The following is a 19,374-nucleotide window of genomic DNA, read 5'->3' on the forward strand; positions in this document are numbered from 1 at the left end:
TTTGTATAAAATCTGGTGAAAACTTGACACTTTTTCTCTTTCTTAAACTGATTTTCCCCATAATATATAATTGTCTAAATATGTTTTTAAAACACTCAACGCTAAAGTTTGTCTATTCTCAGCGCTCCTTCAGGGCTGCCCTTTCTCTGCAGTGTCTTCGCCAGAAAACTCTTCAACAAGCTGACTAGTGCACCAATCCAAAGTTATGTACAAATCAAGAATTACACATGCATAAATCGGTGCGAGTCTATTTTTTTCCATACCTTTCCTCAGAGCAACACTCCCTTACACATAAAAAAAAAGCAGACTTTATGTTATTTAATTTTGATTGTTTATTTTAATGTTTTATGTAAAGCACTTTGAATTGTCTCTGTACATGAAATGTGCTATACAAATAAACTTGCCTTGCCTTGCCTTGCCTAATAATAAATTCTAAATTCAAACTAACTTCAAGTATTTGTACTTTTGTACTTGGACATACAAAAGTAACCCAATGAGAGGAACAATTATTAACTTCACATGTTACACCATGTCTCATTTCCTACTTTCATTGAAAAAGGAGTTTAAGAAGCTAAATTAAATACAATAAAATACTGTAAAAAATCATTTAAAGACTCACTCCAATGAAAATCTTGTTTTTGGTGTTCTTAGAAATTTTCGTGTAGCCTTTTTCTTAATTAAAACTGCATCTCTTTATTCAAATTATGATGGATCAGGTGAAGATAATAAAGGTTGGGCTTGTGATGCATCAACTGACATAGGAGTGCTAAAGTCTCCCTTCTCCAATTTCCACTTGAAGACAAATAGATCCATTGACGTCTTCATTTTCCTCGTCTGAGCTGGCTTTGCTACGCTAATGTTAGCTTGGGCTTGTGAGGTGTTATAAGCTAACAGGAGAGAGTGTAAACAAAGAGTTGATGGGAAATTATTCGAGTTTAACGTCTAACTGTCTTAGAAATTGACACTCATTTTTGATTTTTTTCTAATACTGCAATTACACAACTTTTACAATAGAAAAATACATAGTTGGAGAGGGACTTTAAGATGAAAATTGTTTATTATGAAAAAGATTGAGTCGATACTCTAAGTGAGTTTCATTCAAAATGTTTACCAAATTTACTCAGCATGATCATGTAGCTCAGACTTATTTTTATAATTTATTCTAAGAATTTGCTTTCCTTCTTATTTCTGAAATAAAGGTCAGCAGTGGGTTTCTGTTTTTCTGGTTGCCGTAGCGGACTGACTTTGAGTAGTTGGAGAATCCGGCAATCCCCGAAGCCTTTCTGGAGCCATTCTCTGAGGGTGTGTCTGCAGACTCTCCAACTTTGTCCTTTGTGTGAATGACTAAGCACTCACATTAACACGAACGAGATGACAGATTTATAGCTGCTGAACAGAGACGGAATTATTAATGCAATGTGGACAACAGCTCTTGGCAACAGAACATGTGCGGAGAAATGATTTTAGTGACGGCGTTTCGAATCGGGCGATGATGAGCGAAGCTGTGTTTTCACAGCAGCTGAATCTTTGGTTTCTTTTTTCTAAAATTTCAAGGTCATTTAGTCAAACAACCTAAGATTACTACAGTAATTTACAGCAGCTTGGAAAGGGGACCAAAGTTTGATGGAGCGGCGGACTTTGGAGCTGTGTTGTTTCTCTTTTTAAGTTGGGTCTCTTATCGTAGACTTTTTGAACAAGCTACAGCAAATCCAGCTGCTCAGATGTGCAATCCGACAGAATCGAGGCCAAGAAGATCCAACACCTGCTCAGCAACGTATCGCCAGAAATTTTCCAACAAAGCCACAGAGCTGTTTCAGTACACCATGCATTCGTTGACCCCCGAATGCTTTTAAAAATGCCTTTTTTTTCCCCATTTGGCAGCTCGAAAGCAATTTACATTCTTCCCTTTACACTTGACAGGCAGGTACATAGAGGGGTGTTACAGATGGAGAGACTCCCTCCTCACATTCAGACACAAGTCTTTAGGCGTAGGACTTTCGGTGCAATGTCTGCATATTTGCTCGCTGTCCTCAGACCGAAACAGTTCAAAAAAGGTTTTCCAAGAGCAATTACGCCCATGTGTCGTCTCATCAATCACCTGTGTAGGTCTCATTACCTCTGGGAGTGAACCCGTTCTCAGAGGTTTTACATGACAGTTGGCCGCAATGAGCCCATGATTACTCATTTGTATATGATGCACACAAGCCCACTTTTATTGTCAGACGCATATCAGCCGGAGACATCTTACCTGTACATTCAAATGGGGGCGTAACGGCTCATTTCAACAAGCAACAGCTATCACCCAAAAGCTGCTACTTCCCATCTCTGCTGTGTTTCACTTATTGTGGGGTTCTGATTAGATTTGATAGTGTGGATTGTATTCAAAGTGCGACATGGATCCGCGTCCAGAAAATCAAGCCAAAGAGGAACCGCGTGCATGGTGAGGAGGGATGGATAACTGCAGGGGTTACGCTGAAACGGAGGGTGCTGTGTTGGTGTATAGCTCAGCTCTCCTGGTTTGCATATGTTGTACGGAGAGACCGCAGTGCAGAGTGTGTCTGTGCATGCTTGCATGAGCCACTGTATTGGAATGCTGGCCTCAGGCAGCTCACAGCTTTAACTTCTGTAAACAAACTAATGGCAGAAGGCTGGAGGACCACACAGCTTCTGTGGTGAAGTTGCAGTCTGCTGCTGTGTAGGACATCAGTCTTGAATAGATAATTTAATGATATAAAATAAACTGATGTTCTCTAAAGGACAATCTTGACTAAAATGGGACTGGGTGCCATGTAGCAATAATTGACCTCAATTTACATGTATCTGTGTGCAGCTTCTCAAAATAAAAACTGTTTCGTTGGAAATCAAGACCCACCCTGAGACAGCAATTTCTGTTTTTTATGAGAAAAACTGTAATTTATGTCCACCCCATGCATCAGTTTCTCAATAGGGTTTTGTCACTAAGTAAACTTGATGTCTGACAAATGATTGGAGTTAAAATCAGTTCAACGGCATGGCAGTGATTTGTTGTTAAACTGCCACAACATCCAGTCTTCCAACGGTGAATTTGTGGTTTCGGTGCGGAGTACACAAATAAATGCTTTGAAACCACGGCGCTTCGTTCAAAGGTCGGAGCCCGTCCAAAGCGCTTCGAGACAGCTGCAGCATAAAAAAGGTTCCAAGTCTGACTGGATAGACTTTCCATTAAAATGAAGAAAGGAAAGGAAGAAGAAAGGGAGAACACTTACGCTCAAATAAAACCAAAAGGGACTTTTGGACCTTTTAATTGAAGTACATTTAAAAGCAAACAGAGACATTATTACAATAGAAAGTTGTCAAGATTTTCAACAAACATAAACATACTTATTCATTGCTCCGACACATTATGTTTCACCACTGTACATAAATACCATTTATATTTTTTATTATAGTTTTTATGTTTAAGTCTCAGCTGGGGGACCTAAAAACAGAATTATCAATGGTGGACCTTTCTGTGTGGAGTTTGCATGTTCTCCCTGTGCTTGTGTGGGTTTTCTCTTCCTCCCACCGTCCATAAACATGCCTCACAGGTTAATTGGTTACTCTAAACTCCCCCTAGGTGTGATTGGGTGTATGATTTAGACCCTGCAACAGACTGGCGACCTGTCCAGGGTTTATCCTGCCTTCGCCTATCAGTAGCCGGGCTAGGTTCCAGCAGAAAGGGACAAAACGGTCAAGAAAGAGATGAATGAATTATCACATTTTTTAAATTGGAGGCTTAAGCTACATTTACACCAAACGCAATTATCTCGTCAGGAGCATCCAGTTTCAATGTTGAGTCAATGTACAGAAGCTATTTGAGGTCCTGCAGTGTGAAGTGAGCATCTACTGTGGCGGTCTGGCAGCAGGGCCTTTTGGGCGTCGTGACACGGTGGGTCCAGAATTTTAATATTCAAACTTTGGCGAAGACTTCGGGTCGCGTCAATCAATCAACCACTCAACTTTGACCCATGATCTATTGATGACGTGGAGTCAAAAACCAATATGGAGGAGAATCTGATTGCTTTCATCCTGAGCTTTATGATATATTTGTATTTTTGTTGTATCAAGAGCATGAAAAAAGATCCCCTAATTGTACTCTAATTTTTATTTTTCCTTGCTTGGACTAATGCGAGACAGCAAGTCATCTAACTGAATCACAGAGAGACAGAAGTACAGCTGAAAGCGGCCATCATTCAGATTAGAGGATGACACAAAGGTGGATTTTCTCTCCTGTCCGATCACACCCCCACAGAGAGTAATCCTGTTCATCCTACTTACTTTTTTCATCATCATTTCTATTGGTTGGTTCCTGCACCCGTCCCACTCACAAAATAATTTAATGGCATCCCGGGAATACCCAAAAATAAAAAATGTCAGCCTCTAATTCAGATACAGCTCCTGCAGTAGAAGCTGAACCTCATCGTACTGGGAGATTTATTTGAATGATCTCATGACCCCAGATATGGAGATCTGCTTTTGTAGAGCTCTTCAAAATAAAAAATAAAAAACATGATCTGTAAACAATATCCTTGTCTTTCATGTATTGTAAATTAGAAATACAGATATACAAGTACAGTCAATAATTCCATGTAGTGATGAGGCAAAAAGCTATTAACAGTAGATCCTCCCATATGTGGGAGCGTAAGATTTATGAGCACAAGTTTTGACAAGCGTCCAGCAGAAAACATGCAAATTGCATTCGGTTTGAACACAGCAAGTGACAAGTGACTATCATACTTATCTCAATAAAAAAATTTCTTGGGTATTTTCTCACAACTATCAGAATTGTCTAATTTTGTGATGGACAAAATTTAATGACACAAAAGTCCCAATAAAATTTGTGCTTGAATACCAAGAAGTCAGACTGATATGCTACAAGTGTTTCATTAACCTATACTGAAATTGAAGCTAAGATCAAAAGCTTCATGTTGTTTTTGCTAGCTTTGAACCACACAGAAAAAAATGTTTCCTGTGTAGCAATGGCTACAGCTTAAAACTTGAATATTCATTAGATTAGATAAGGATTGCATTTAGTTTAATCTATCTACACGTTGGCGTAGTAGTTAGCACTCTCACCTCCCAGCAAGAAGACCTGCTTTGATGGGACTTTCCTGTGTGGAGTTTTGCATGCTATCTTTGTTCACGTGTGGGTTTTCTCCAGGTACTTCCTCCCACAGTCCAAAAAACATGCTTTAGAAGTTAATTGATTTCTGTAAAGTATCCCTAGGTGTGGATGTGAGTGTGTGGCCCTGTTAAGGGTGTACCCCATCTTCAACCAGCACTAGCTGGATTGGCAGCAGCAAACTTATGGCCCCAAAAGAGACTCAGTGGGTTCAAACGATGGATGCAATTGAAATTTAGGGAATGCAGGTTGTAAATTCTTATTTTGAGTCACTTAATGTACATAAGATGTAGAAGAAGAGTTAAAACATGCAGCAAAATGACATAACCTATAACTAGACATTAAATCCTTATCTGAGAGAATTTCAAAAGTCTTATTAACATTTTTCTACAAATAACTGATACCTAAAAGGGGGGCTTATCAAAATGTCAGTGAGTCCCAATCCTACTTTTATCAGAAAATATCAATCCAATTGTCAGCCCATTATGAACTGAAAAAGGGGAACAGGTTAGATTAGATGTGTTAGAAACCCTCCATGTTTCAGGGGCAGACAAACAAATCTGTGTCGTTGCGAGTGTGTTTGTGTAAACCAAACACAGCCGCACTCCCACAAAGGTTTGTGTAAGTGTGGGACAACGCACATTCGTATTCTGCCGTGTTTTGCGTGTGTGCATCAGGCAGAGGTTGTTGTCTGTTGGCTGTAATCACAAAACAGATTAACTCCATGAAAATCCATAATACAGCAATGAAAGATGTGTTTGTGAATCAAATTAACAGATACAAAGCCTTGAATTCCATTTCCTGCCGCGGGCGCCAGAGCTGGGGGGGGGGGGGCATGAGGAGGCTGAAGGTAATTAAAAGTGGAATATGAGATAAAGGTAGGAATCTAAAAAAACTTCCTGTTCCATCACACAAAGGTTTCCACAGTGCTAAGCTCTTCTGTCAGTGTTGGCTTCTGTTTGTTCAGTGTGTGAACATTAGTGCTGTTAGCCTTTTCTCTGCTTGAATTTATGTTCATTTACAGATTTCCTTCAGATTTTAAGCTAAAAAATAAGCACAATTTTCATTTTGCAGCTATGATTTCAACTTTAGAAACAATTAAATAAATAAAAATAATTAAATGTAAAATGTGCTAACAATGTAAATAAAATATTCAATTAGTTTGATGAAAAAGAAAATGTTGAAACTCAAATTTGTTCATCGTTTTGAATATAAAAATTAAGTGGGACATAATCATAAAAGTTAATACACATAATTTAAAAAATCATTGAAAAAAACGTTTTTTTGTGGTTCTTTTTATCTTTCTTTAATTACCTTATTGTGCCTGGCGTTTAATAAGTTCTTGTTGAAATGAAAGAAAAGAAAACTGAAAACTATATTGCGGAACTACATTTTTGAAAACATTGGTTCAAAAAAACACCAATCAGGACTCAGATGCACTTAAAGTTTTGACCAATTAACATGACCACCATTCAATCTATTTAAAGGCTAAACATTTGAAATATGTATGTATATTAAATGAAAGAACATCTTCTATCGTATATTTTTTCATGAAATGTGTTGGCAAAAAAAAAATCATTTTTTTACTGCGTAAAATATATTTTAACTATTAAAAAAAAAAAAAAACCCCAAGTCCCCAGTTTGAGTTTTGATTTTTCAGAATGTGTTTTTAAAGTGACAAAATTTGTCTTCTTTGATGCCATCCATCGGTCTTCTTCTACTCATCCGGGACCGGGACGCAGGGGCAGCAGTCTAAGCAAAGATGCCCAAACTTCCCTCTTCCCGGTCATTTCTTCCAGCTCCTCTGGGGGGGACACCAAGGTGTTCCCAGTCCATCCGAGAGACGTAGTCTCTCCAGCCTGTCCAGGGTCTTTCCTGGAGCCTCCACCCAGTGGGACATGCCCCGAACACCTCCCCTGGGAGGCGTACAGAAGGCATCCAGAGTAGATGACCGAGTCACCTTAACTGGTTCCATAATCACAAAACACATACGGACTGGATGAGCAAACTCCCACAAACCCTTCAGCTCCTTAAAAAGGTTGTAGAGATCTTTGGTGCCATTGTATTTTTAATTTTACATTATCATTGTAATTGTCTGGACTGCATATGTCCAGGCTATTAATATTATTAAATTTCACTTTTTGTTTTCAAGTAAATGCTAAGTTAATGTAATTTTGGAGCCAACGTGGTTAAATGCATATGGAGATCAACAGTAAACAAGAAATAAAAATGTGTTGATTTTGTTGATCAATAAACTGTATTTTCACTGTTGTATCTCTATCTAAAATAGCGAGGAAGAAACTCACTTGAATTCACTTTGGCCTCTTTCTGAGACATTCACCAGTTTCTTTTTTTCATTTCCTTTTTTTAATTTGTTTTAATTATTATTATTATTATTATTTACTTTTTTCCTGGATTGAATTCAGGCTGAAATGTCAAATCCAAGATGACTCTAAAGATTATTTTGGAGTGATCTCTTCGGTGCTCACAAGCTGCTGCATCTGGCACCTGATTGATCAATTTTGAAATCAGATCCGCCTCTTGGGAACAACTATGCATGTACTTTCTAGAATTTTGACCCCCGGGTCTTCAGCTGGTTCTTCAGACATATCTGCTGCTAAAAACTTGTAACAAGTCCATTCCACTAACATTAAACTACTTGATGATGCTTCAAAGTGCAGCATCAAATCATTACTGACTTCTATTTTTTTTCTGCTGTTTTCACTTGAGGGTTTACAACTATACTCAGAACTTTTTGGAGATCTCTTGCATGCTTGCTGTCATTCTGGATTATTCTTCTCATCACTTGAATAAACACCATTGACGTTGATCAAACTGAAAACTAACTGACAGCTTCTATAAACATCAGGATCACCTGTTAATGCCACGTGGTTGCTCATTTCAGGCTGAGCTGATCAGGAATCACTTACATAAAGAGCCTGTTTTTCACTTGAGTTGATCGAGGCGTTTTTTTGTTTTTTTATTTTTCTTTTTCGCTCAGAGTTGTCAGGTAAGATTAGCTTGGAGATCCTCAGTTGTTTGGACGTGTTTGGTTATGCAATACGACGGGTGATTCCGTTCCCAGTGCCAGGTGCGTCACCACAGCCACTCAGGTGATGTTTGCTTCTTTAAAGGTATGTTGGCATTTGGGTGTGAGAGCTTCATCGTTCTGTCAGCCGTGGTAAGCTGTCATATAATTGTTTTGTTTATGCTAAGCTATTTCAGAATGGAATCCCTCGCGTGCATTTCTTTCCCTATGACAATGAGTCATCCTTACTTTGCAGATTTGTATTTTTGCTGCTGTTAATCTAACATCGGTATGCAAGTTATCTCAGGAGTGCTGCCCCGTCTTACTGGCTGTTTACTGACGTGAAGACTCGCTTTTGTTCTCACACAGTTTGAAAAGGACCGGGCTTGAACAGGTGCCAGCTGAACTCAGCTATTCAGTGATTCCCATAATGACACATCAGCGTAGATAATCTCCCGTGATACGTTTGGAGCTCCGTTTTATTTCACAGACGTCATTTGCATCCACCCACTCCCACCAAAACGACCTCCGAGCTATCACGCACCTCCAACCACAATGTCCTGTAATGTTGCATCTTAGCCTTTGTCCACCTGTGATGAATTGACTTAACCGGTCTGAACTCTTCTCCGACATGACTGTTTTCCTTGTTTCCACATTCGCTCACCACACTGTGACCAAAACAAATAAATGAGGAACATGCAGGGCGCTTGTGTGTCTGCTCGTCCTGAATCAAACACAGGAAAGTGCTGTTCGGTGACTCCTCTTTGTTCCTCCGCACTATTGTTTTGGATCCCATAGCTCCATCCTGTCATACACGGCCTATAAGGGTACATTTTTATTCCTTCTACCACCCAAAAAAACAACACATTATGAAGTGTCTCAGTCCATAAAAGACAAAATATGGGCAGAAATGACTGTTGACACAAACAAGAGTCATGCTCCAGTTTTTTTCTTTTCATACTTAAACATTTTATTTTATTCATCATTCAGCTTTGAGACTTTTTGTGAAATTAATATTCCATCAGGCAGTAAAAGTGTTTGAGGTGTCAATCCTATTTTTAGAGGAAGTGTACTAGATTGAGTTGAATCTGAAGTGGACTTAAAAGCATAAAAGGATGTCCCTAATCTGATAGCTTTGGTCCTTCATATCACCAAACATGCGAATCCCCCTTTTTTTTTCTTTTTGCAAGTAACTACATGTACCAGGGACACAATTAATATTCACCTTATCGCAAAAAAAAAGCCTTTTTTTTTTTTGCAATAATTTTATTACAGATTACTACAAAAACAAACAGAAAATTTGGGCTGAAAGGTAAACATTACTGTTTTAGGAGGGATTTAGGGGAGTATTGACGCTAAGAGGTGCTTGCCTTCTGACTCAAACAATTGCCTTTTTTCTTTAAAAAATGTAGAACACAGACTCTGAAAACTGTTTTCTCTTGATGGATCACTATTCTGCCAGATTTGGTAAAGCCTCCTCCCCTCATTATGACCAGATTTTTGGCTTCTTTCTTAAAATCACTGACATATATACACTGGGGTTAAGTAAAAATAAATTCTGAATTAGGAAAAACAGGTTGTTGGAGTCAACGTTTATTGTTTATTTACTCAACCTAGTGTAACTCAACAACATTCCAAAAGCGTCAAAAAGGCGGGTCATAATAAAGTTTGAGCTCTTTTGTGTCCACCCTCCTGTCAATCAAACAATACCTTAATATGCAAAAGAGTAAGCTCTATTTCTAAATACATTTTTTAACCCCATACACACACAAACACACGCACACTCGTGTAAAGATGTGAATCTTCGGTGCAAAAGATATCTTTTTTTTAACATGAAAGTCAGTAAAAATTGTTTCTTTCTGACACCAGCCTCTAGTGGTCTTTTTGGGAACTGCAGCAATCTATTTATTTATTTATTTTGTGGTTTGCTTCAGATTTTAAACAGCAGGTTAGCCTTAAGTTAGCTTGTAATACAAACCAATGCTAAACAAATACAACTATTTGTAACTTGTTATTCATTTGTTGTTTTATTTTAGGTAATTTGGCATATTTACTTTTACTTCAGATACATTTTGCTAAAATTGAATTATCCATTTTGACCTGTTGCTGTCCCTGTTGATCATAACTGCTGTAATTATCAAAATGTAAATATTTATTTTGCTTACGGGGAAAAGTTTTAAGTTAAAAACTGGCAATGAATAATTTTATCACTCACTTCATAAACTGTTATTGGGAAAACACAAACTATCACCAGATGGTGGGAGGATCAAACCCAAAGAAAACTGGGAGTTAAGGAAGTCCAGATAAAGGTACTGATAATGCCCATCATATTTTTTTAAGCAGGAAAAAGGTGAGTCAAGAGGTCACTTACAATGGGTGAGAACAGTGAGAGTAGAGGAAGAAGTGATCCAAATGAGAGATAATTCCTATGTAACAGAGGAAACAAAGCCTCATATGCATCAGTTACACTCATTTCTCCCAATGTACACACACATGTTTTTAGGGCTGTCCTTTTTATACAGCACTGATCTTCATTTAGATGCACAGAATAACTGTTTATGCTTAAACTTAACCATCTTGGAGTGCTTTTTTTTTAGGGTTAAACGTTCTCGGGGTCCCCCCAGAGGAGTTTGAGAAGTGGCCGGGGAGAGGGAAGTCTGGGTATCTTTGCTTAAATAGCTGCCCCCACGACCCGGTCCGGGATGAGCGGAAGAAGATGGATGGTTATATAAGGCTAAAACTGACAAAGATCACTAAAAAACAGCTCGTTTTCAAATTTTCAGTAGGGGTTGATTATATAAGATAGAGAATGCTGAAGATGGACACATGTGACCATTGCAAAAGTAACACCCCTGAAATTTCATGGTCCTGCACACTTGTCTGGTCTGCTCTCATTTTCTTCTGGTTGTTGGGGAAACGTCCAGAACGAATCTTGGGGAATACGCGACTTAGCAGCACAGATAATCACCAGACAAATCACATTAAACATAAAGGAATATTTGGGCACCACTGTCTATGAACAAGAAGTGTTACCAAGCCACCAATTTCTAATAATAGTTGGAATTATTCAGTAAATACAAGATAATATAAGATCTTCCTATTCCACATATTCCATATTTTCCATTGCACAAACTTGGTTGTGGAGACATTCATTCAGGGCTGGTGAAGCCTTCAAGGCCTTAACCTGGACCCTGGGCAGGACTGGGCTTTCTCAACACAACATTGAGACAGAATTTAAAAAAAAAAATGTAGCCACAAAACTTTGATTAAAATTGTTTAACACTAAGATATCTCAACAAAGTTTCATCTTTACAACTTCAGGTATGTTGCACAAATGTGCCTCCTGCCCTGCACTGGTGGGGGGACCCCGTCTTGGGCTCGAAGTGGGTAGATTTGGGTTGGCTGGTCTGGAGGTATGGATGTTCTCTGGTCTTTATCAACTGTTGTGGCACTGTGCTGAGAGTTCACACCCTCCCCTTTCATTCAGGAACATCATAGAACATTCTGCTCACCTGGACACACTGCACAAACACAAATGTTTGTATTTTTGCCTGAATGTGTATGTTTGTGTGTTTGCACACTCGTATAAGCACATGTGTGAATTAGTTTGTATATTTTGTGTGTGCAGTTGTCTTTGTGGATCAGCATAAATACATATGTGCAGGTTTGTGTAGACAATGATTACATGTGTGTTTATCTGTGTTTGTGTGGATATTTGATTATGTTTATGGCTTTTCACAAAAATGCAGCTCTTTCATAAACAATTACTTATGACATTGAAGCTAAAGCTACTTGCATTGTCTATTTTGATATCAACTTTTTTTAGTTCCAATGTTTTCTCTTTTTCTACTCCGTACCTTTCACCCCTTTCTTTTCTTAATTCCTTTCTCCACATTTGACTAACTTTATGTCTTTGCTGGACAGTTCAGAGCTCAAAAAGAAAAAAAATAAATAAATCACATTACAAGATTAAGATTTTGTTTCAAACATACACCTGTTTCATTATTAAAGAAATAAGAACAACAACTTGTCCAAAACAACAGGCTCTCAGCTTCTCAAGACATTTTTCTTTGTTTTTCTTTCTCTCTTTTTTACAGGGCTGGCTTGAATAAGCTAAGCTTCTGTCTGCTCCTTTTCAAACATGTTTCTGTATTATTTTTGATGTTGCTGTTACTGTCTTTATTATTACTTTACACTATAAGCGCCATGTTGCATGTACTTTACTACTGACATGTTTGAAGAATGTCAGTAGTAGAAGTATGTAGAAAAAATGCACAAAGTCAGGCTAAAACCGAAATAAAAGTATGAAATTCATAATTTTTTAGTGTAAGTTTCCAGACAAAATAATTACACCATATTTATATTTCTGTACATTACAATATCTGGGAAGTGACTTTGTTGAGCAAAAATGATTCTAGTGGTAAGTTGGTGAAATGATTCAATGAGTTTTAAATGAGCCTCAAACAGTAAGTCAAAGTGTTTTAGTCGTATCTGACTCTTTAACCGCTCACTTAAAAATGTTCAGATTACTAATAGTAGTCAATGACATTTATACCAATAATATACTGTATTTATGCATGTAGATGTATAAATATATGTATATACTCTCACCACCAGCCCCCTGCTTGACTCTCGGTTCTTCTTAGAAGAGGAAGCAGGATGTCTTTCATCCCGTTCAAATACAGGATCAAAGTGAAAATGCCTCTCTGCTGAAACTGACCTCAGATTGCACCGCAGCGCACTCTGCACCTTTTCACTGCACACAATCCTATAGCGCTCCTGCTCCCCTGCACGCCTGCCACTGAACAACACGCAGACTTTTTCCCTTCCTCTGTGCCACGCCGTCTCGTCCACTTAACACAGGAAATCTCTGCGTCTCCAATCCATCTAAAGGACCATTTATTGCTCCCACACTGAAAGCAATGTAGTCTATACTCTCAGATTTTTGCTGTACTTGTATTCAGTTTGTGTTGATAACCTATTGACAAAAGCATTTCATTTCAGTTTCCACTTCAAACAGTAGTCTGTGTTTAGTTTCCTCTTGTCATCTTTTCCTCTCTTTTCAATACAAACAGTTCTTCTACCTCAACTTGCCACTCAAATAGAAATTATAATATATATACTGTATATGTGAGTATATTTGTATTTGTTAGACAAATGAGACATATAGTTAAGGATTTGTAGGATTTTTTTTCTTTAGAGTCTAGATTCTTGTGTATGTACGTGTTTCACTTTTATATAAACGTGTCATTTAAAACGTAGTCTCACTGATTTATACACACAACAAATACATAACTGGTAAATTATTTACAGCTCAAACAACATAGTTATGCCAGTTTTCATAAAAAATATTTTAAAATGACTCTACTTTTCTCTATTTTAACAAAACAAATAAAAACAGCTTTTACTGATTCTATTTTAATCACATCAAAAATTTTTTTTCTTTTTTTTTTTCTTTTTACTTTTGTATCACACATCCTCTGGTAATGCGTTGGTTTCTGGGAAGAGACAATTGGAAAAATGCTTTTAGACTAGTCTTGAAACAATTGTATTATTTAAGGTTAAATTATGCTAAACAGTTTAATAACAAATACTGTACATGCTGCTGCATCAACTGTAAATATGTTCTGGATTAAAACCCAAAAGTTTTTACCAGACTGTTTTGATATTAGTTTCAGTTAAAATGAAACATTTTGTGGCGTTTGTGTGAAAAAAAAATGTTTATTTAATAGGAAAGATTTTTTTAAAACATGTCAATAGCTGATTTAAAGCAACAAGTCATCTGCCATATCCTTTAGTTTATAAACTTCAAGACTCTAGACAAAAAAAAAAACTAATAAAGGCTTTATTCTCTTTGTGGGTGTTCTTTTTTTCCATAAGAAAAGGATTACAATGTAATTATAAATTAAATACTCTACTGCATAAATTAATAGAACAGTTTTCCATGAAGTCCACAATGTGTTGCATTTATAATATTGGTAAATTATTAGCAAATGAAGACCTCAAAGGTTTATTTTCTTAATCATTGGTACCCCATATTTATTAAGCTCAGCTGCCTCCAGAGTTCTTTTTCTGTCGCGATCCAAAAAAGATGTTTGATGGTATAAAATAAAATGTAAGATGTTGAAATTACTATTAAAAATAAAATAATATCAATAAAATTAATTGTGTAACAAAAGAGCTTAAAAAAGGTGTTACATTATTTTAAAAATTACATAAATATGTAGGGCACCATTCAGTGTTTGCTTTGGTCCCCTAAAACCCCTGAACCGCCCCTGCTGTCCATCTCAGTCTGATGCTCAAAATTCTAGAGAGCTTTGTAGAACCAAAGCTTACAGAACTTCCTGTCCAGGTCCGTGTCTTTCCACATTAATTCACTCATTCTCCAGCTCACAGCATTAAAATAATTAAACCTTTAATTTAAACATGTCACAAACATAACTTCCTTTTTTTTTATTGTTATTTTTTATTAATACTTCTATATTTTTTTGTTTTTATTTTATTCATTTTTAAATATTTGTTAATGTTTTGTTTTTGTTATGGTCTATACAAAAAATGCCATGTTCTATCTATCCTAACATAAATATCTTATTGTTGAAAATTATATATATTGCACAATTGCTCAAATTAAAGATTTATTCTAAAATGTAAATTTTAATCACTGCTTGTGTTCACAATATTTACCAGTGAACTATGCCTCAGAATTGGATCTTCCTTTTACTTCACTACAAAAGCTTTTCTTTGCTTGTCCTCCTCAGTTCCTCCACATGTTACCCGTCCTGACAAACAAACTGAGGACTAGTGACAGGAGTCTTAAATGGTGTTCTGGGGCGCCCCCTTCTGGCCTTTAGAGCTTTTTTTTTTTAAGAATTTTGAGGAACACAAATTGTAAGATCAAAGGCAAACAAATCTAAATCTTTATGAATAAAAAAAAAATACCTTTAATTTGATTTATGACTTTTTAATGTGTATTTTGCTAATAATTCATTTTTAATTAATGGTTTGTTTAAAAGAAATGGGCATATGTGTCTTTATACTACATAGTTATTTATACTGGTCAGTATTGCTAATCACAAATATTTTATAAAAATCCATTTGAGTTTTTGAATTAAAAAAACTAAAAATTAAAACAATGCTATTGAAAGTTTAAGATTAATATGCTAAAAATTAGTAGAATTATAACTCTAAAAATGTAAAAATGTGAAAGTTTAAGATTAATATGTTAAAAATTAGTAGAAATGTAACTCTAAAATTGTGAAAATGTGAAAGTTTAAGATTAATATGTTAGAAAATGGTGGAATTGTAACTATGGTGTGAAAATGTGAAAATTCGGGTCAGAAAAAACACAGTATGTATGATTGTTATATGATTCTCCTTTTTTAATTGTCCTCAACTTAAACCTATCTGGTAAAGAAATTATGCTCCGCCCTTCTGACCAACCTTAACCAAGTCCACCTGTTAAACATTGTCGCAGTAGACAGAACTCATCAGATCTCATCAATCAGCACTCCTGCAACCACCTCTCAGCTCCAGCTGCTTCTTCATCTCAGAATTGTATTTCCCATCTAAAAATTTGACTGTCACCCTTCTTCAACAGCGTCTGCACAAGGAACTAATTCTCAATCTCCTCTTCAGCATCTCTGAAGACAATGTTTTCCTTTTGCTTTGTTTCTTCTCCTTTCTAGATTTTTTTTTTCCTCAGGGAAGATTCTTGCACTGACCTTGATGTGACTGTGCCTCCTGAGACACAGTAGCTTGTTGTCTGGCCTGGAGGGGCTCAAGGAAAGTTATTATGAAAAGGCAAGGAACATGCTATGTTAACCTGGGTGGTAAACGTCTGAACACATTTGGTAAAAAATGCCCCTCTTTACCCTCCCTGACCATCCTATTATGTTTAAAATCGCACAATTATTCCATAAGATGCAAATAGTTTATTTTTTTTATTTTTATGTTATTAAAATGTATTATTAGTTGTTGCTAATTTTACCATGTGTTGATAAGGATATCCTATAAACCAAGGACTATGTAATCTCAGATTTAGATCTGTTACTAGATTTATTATTACATATGCAAAATAAATTTTGTGTGCAGACAGTAAGTCTTCAAAAGAAACAAACTATATAGTCCACCATTCATTCATAGGATGAACAGAACAGCAAAAAAGCAACAACAAAAACTATAAAACACATTACATCAGGAGTCCACATGGTTTACAGGCCTGAGAGCCAACAAAAGTTTATTTCTTGCATTTATAAGACCCACCTCTGGTGAAATTTTATCCACAGGCATGCAAGAACTAAAGAGACACCTCTAATTTTCAAAATTATTTAATTCATTTGCAAAGCAAACAGCTGAATTGTTGCTACTTACTTCAGTATTTTGCAGACGTTCAGTTCTTCAGTTCATAAACTCTTTTAGCATTGAACTAATGTGGGGGCAGAATATCCATATGAAATGTCACTGGGATGCAAGAGTCTGATTTTGCATGAACAAATAGCTGAATATTAGAATAGCACGTTGGCCGACTAAAAACTCAAAACGGAGGGCCTTTTTGAAGATAGCCACCATTTAATTTATAAAATCTTGAATTTGTTAATTAGTTAAGTGAATAAAACAAAAAAATTCTGTTGGGACCATTTTTGAAATGGATTCCCAAGAAACTTTACACTTAATACTTCAAGAATTGTACGTATCCAGAAAAGTCTGAGGGTGTTTTTCTTGTTGAAACACATAGACATAACATGGGGGAGGATTTGGGATTGTATGGTTTAAGAATTTCTAAGATCAAAGTTTCAGAAAGCAAACTGTTGCTGAGATATTTGTCATCTTAAAATTCAGCCACCATTTTGAGTTTTTCAGGTTGCTAACTTTATTCTATAAGCCACAACACGTGTACCAAATTTGATGCTTTTATCACAGACTGAAGTTTCCATATGGAAATTTGATGTAATCTGCTCCACTAGCAAACTTTAAACTGCATTTGTTTTCCAAGATTCTCTTCAAACAGCAAAGCTTCCTTTCCGAGGTCCTACGGTCAGCTGGGACGAGAATCTGTTGATTCTTGCCTTTCGTCTTTTGGATTGTTCTATAATTTTATTAGGAGTAGAGTGACGCGTTTGCAGATTTTCAGTAATTTTTTTTGTTGGGTTATACAAATCAACCTCATAAAATCTGACAGTTTTGCTAAATTTCTGGTGCGTGGCATGGTAACTATTTTCAAATGTGTATTATGGAATAAAAACCCTTATTACATAGTAAATTATGCACAGCTTAAAACATATTCAGATGCTTAGCAAGTATACACTTTTTTAAAGATTTACTTCAAAACTCAATTTTGGGTCATTGTTTTGTTTTGGTTTAAACTATGTTTTATGTATTACAAAGAAAATGTTTTTTTTTTTTTTACCGTAATTTGCTAATAAGCAAGTTGGCCGACACAAAAAAAGTCTTTCAATTGCCTCATGCTAAGACTAGTACAATGTAATGAAAAAATAAATAATAAATCCTTCTTGAGATCAACAGCACGTTTGAAACTTTAAAGTCCCACTCTAACTATTTTTTTCTATTATAAAAGTTTTTCCTGTGGTCTATTAAATATGAATATGCATTTGTTTTTAGCAAAAATCTAAAATGTCTATGTTGCTTTTTTCAAAGACATTTTCTGAAGAGCAGAATGAGTTTGTTAGAAATTTGCCTCTGAGTTGTGTGACAGAAGTTAGCCCTGGCTAATTTCCCAGCATTCCTTTGTTTACACTCTCACAGGCTGGCTTATAGCACCTCACAACCACAAGCCAACATTAGTGGTGGCAAAAAAAAAAAAAACTGCAAGCGATATCAGAGCTTTCCAGCCATACATTTTAGAGCCAAATGGCAGCTCAGTCCAGGACAATTAAGACATTTATGGATTTATTTGTCTGCAAGTTGATGTATCTAAATTGAAGCAGAGAGAGGAGACTTGGTCTACTCATGGTATTTGCTGTGTCAAAAACCCAAGCTTTTTGGACCTGCAGGGTTTCATCTGTTCCAACAGTAGTTGAATAAAGAAATACTTAAATCATTTGATGTAGGTCTTCCATGACAATTGGAGTGAGTCTTTGAATGTAAATCCACTTTCGACACGCTTCAATGGCATAATATGCGGTTTGATTTTAAACTGAAAATTGAGGCGTCGCTAATGCTTAGACCAAAACTATAGGAAATGAAGGCGTCTATTGACTTCCTGCATGTCTGCCTGCAAATCAATTATTTTCTTTCATATAATTCTCCCTCAGAAATGTGTGGATTTTCACAGATTTGCTAGAAAATGTTCCAACTCTCCAGGTATCATAAGGTTTGTCCTTTTAGCATTTGGTGCAATCTTGTACAAACATAAAAGTCTCATTCTTGACTCTGGTGACAACCTCAGTACAGAAATGCCATCAAACGTTCATGTAAGCCGTTGGCTCTCCTTTACTTAGTTTCTCTTTCATTTCTTGTGTAAATGATTTTTTAAGCTCAGTCCGGTATAGACCAGGACGTCCTGAACCTAAAGCATGAGCCCAGGTACCAAGCTTCTCCAGGAAAAGGAGGGCAACTGGAGATAAAGCACCTCTCCAAAGAAAAACAAACCCAAATATCACAGGTTTATTTAAAATGTTCTTGTCTTGCATTAACAGCAGTCCTATAGGCTGATTAATTACACTTGGGTCAGGGGTTTCGGAACCACACCAAGTTTCTTTGGAGTATAGTTTCTTGAGAGATCTTAAGTCCAGGAAGCGATTGCATAAACGATGGGTTGGTAAAAACAGAGAAAGCTACAGAAAAGTATTTTCTGAACGTATAGATGTCTAGGTAATCATGGATCTGGCTCTCTAGAAAATTCTGCGACCTCTCAGGTTACTGTAATGTCAACACGAAGCGAATGATCTCACTGCAGCGATCTTTGACATTGAAGGATTCACACCCGTTTGATGTTTTACAGCTGAAATGCCCTGAACAGGAAGGAAGTGCTCACCCACCGCTCGTCTGTTCCATCTTCAGGAGCTCAATGGGAGGGGGGGCAGGGAGGATTTCAGTGCAATATTTACAGTGACCTTTTCCTCTTACTGGCCAGGGGCCCATGGGAAAAACTGCAGAAGACAAACAATGAACAATAGGATTCAGGGATGAGCAATGGTGCCAGCGCAGCATGTGCCATAACGGGATGTAGATTGTACAGGGCTAGGGG

The sequence above is a fragment of the Oryzias melastigma genome, linkage group LG4, assembly GCF_002922805.2.
Source record: "Oryzias melastigma strain HK-1 linkage group LG4, ASM292280v2, whole genome shotgun sequence".
In the NCBI taxonomy this organism is placed as follows: domain Eukaryota; kingdom Metazoa; phylum Chordata; class Actinopteri; order Beloniformes; family Adrianichthyidae; genus Oryzias; species Oryzias melastigma.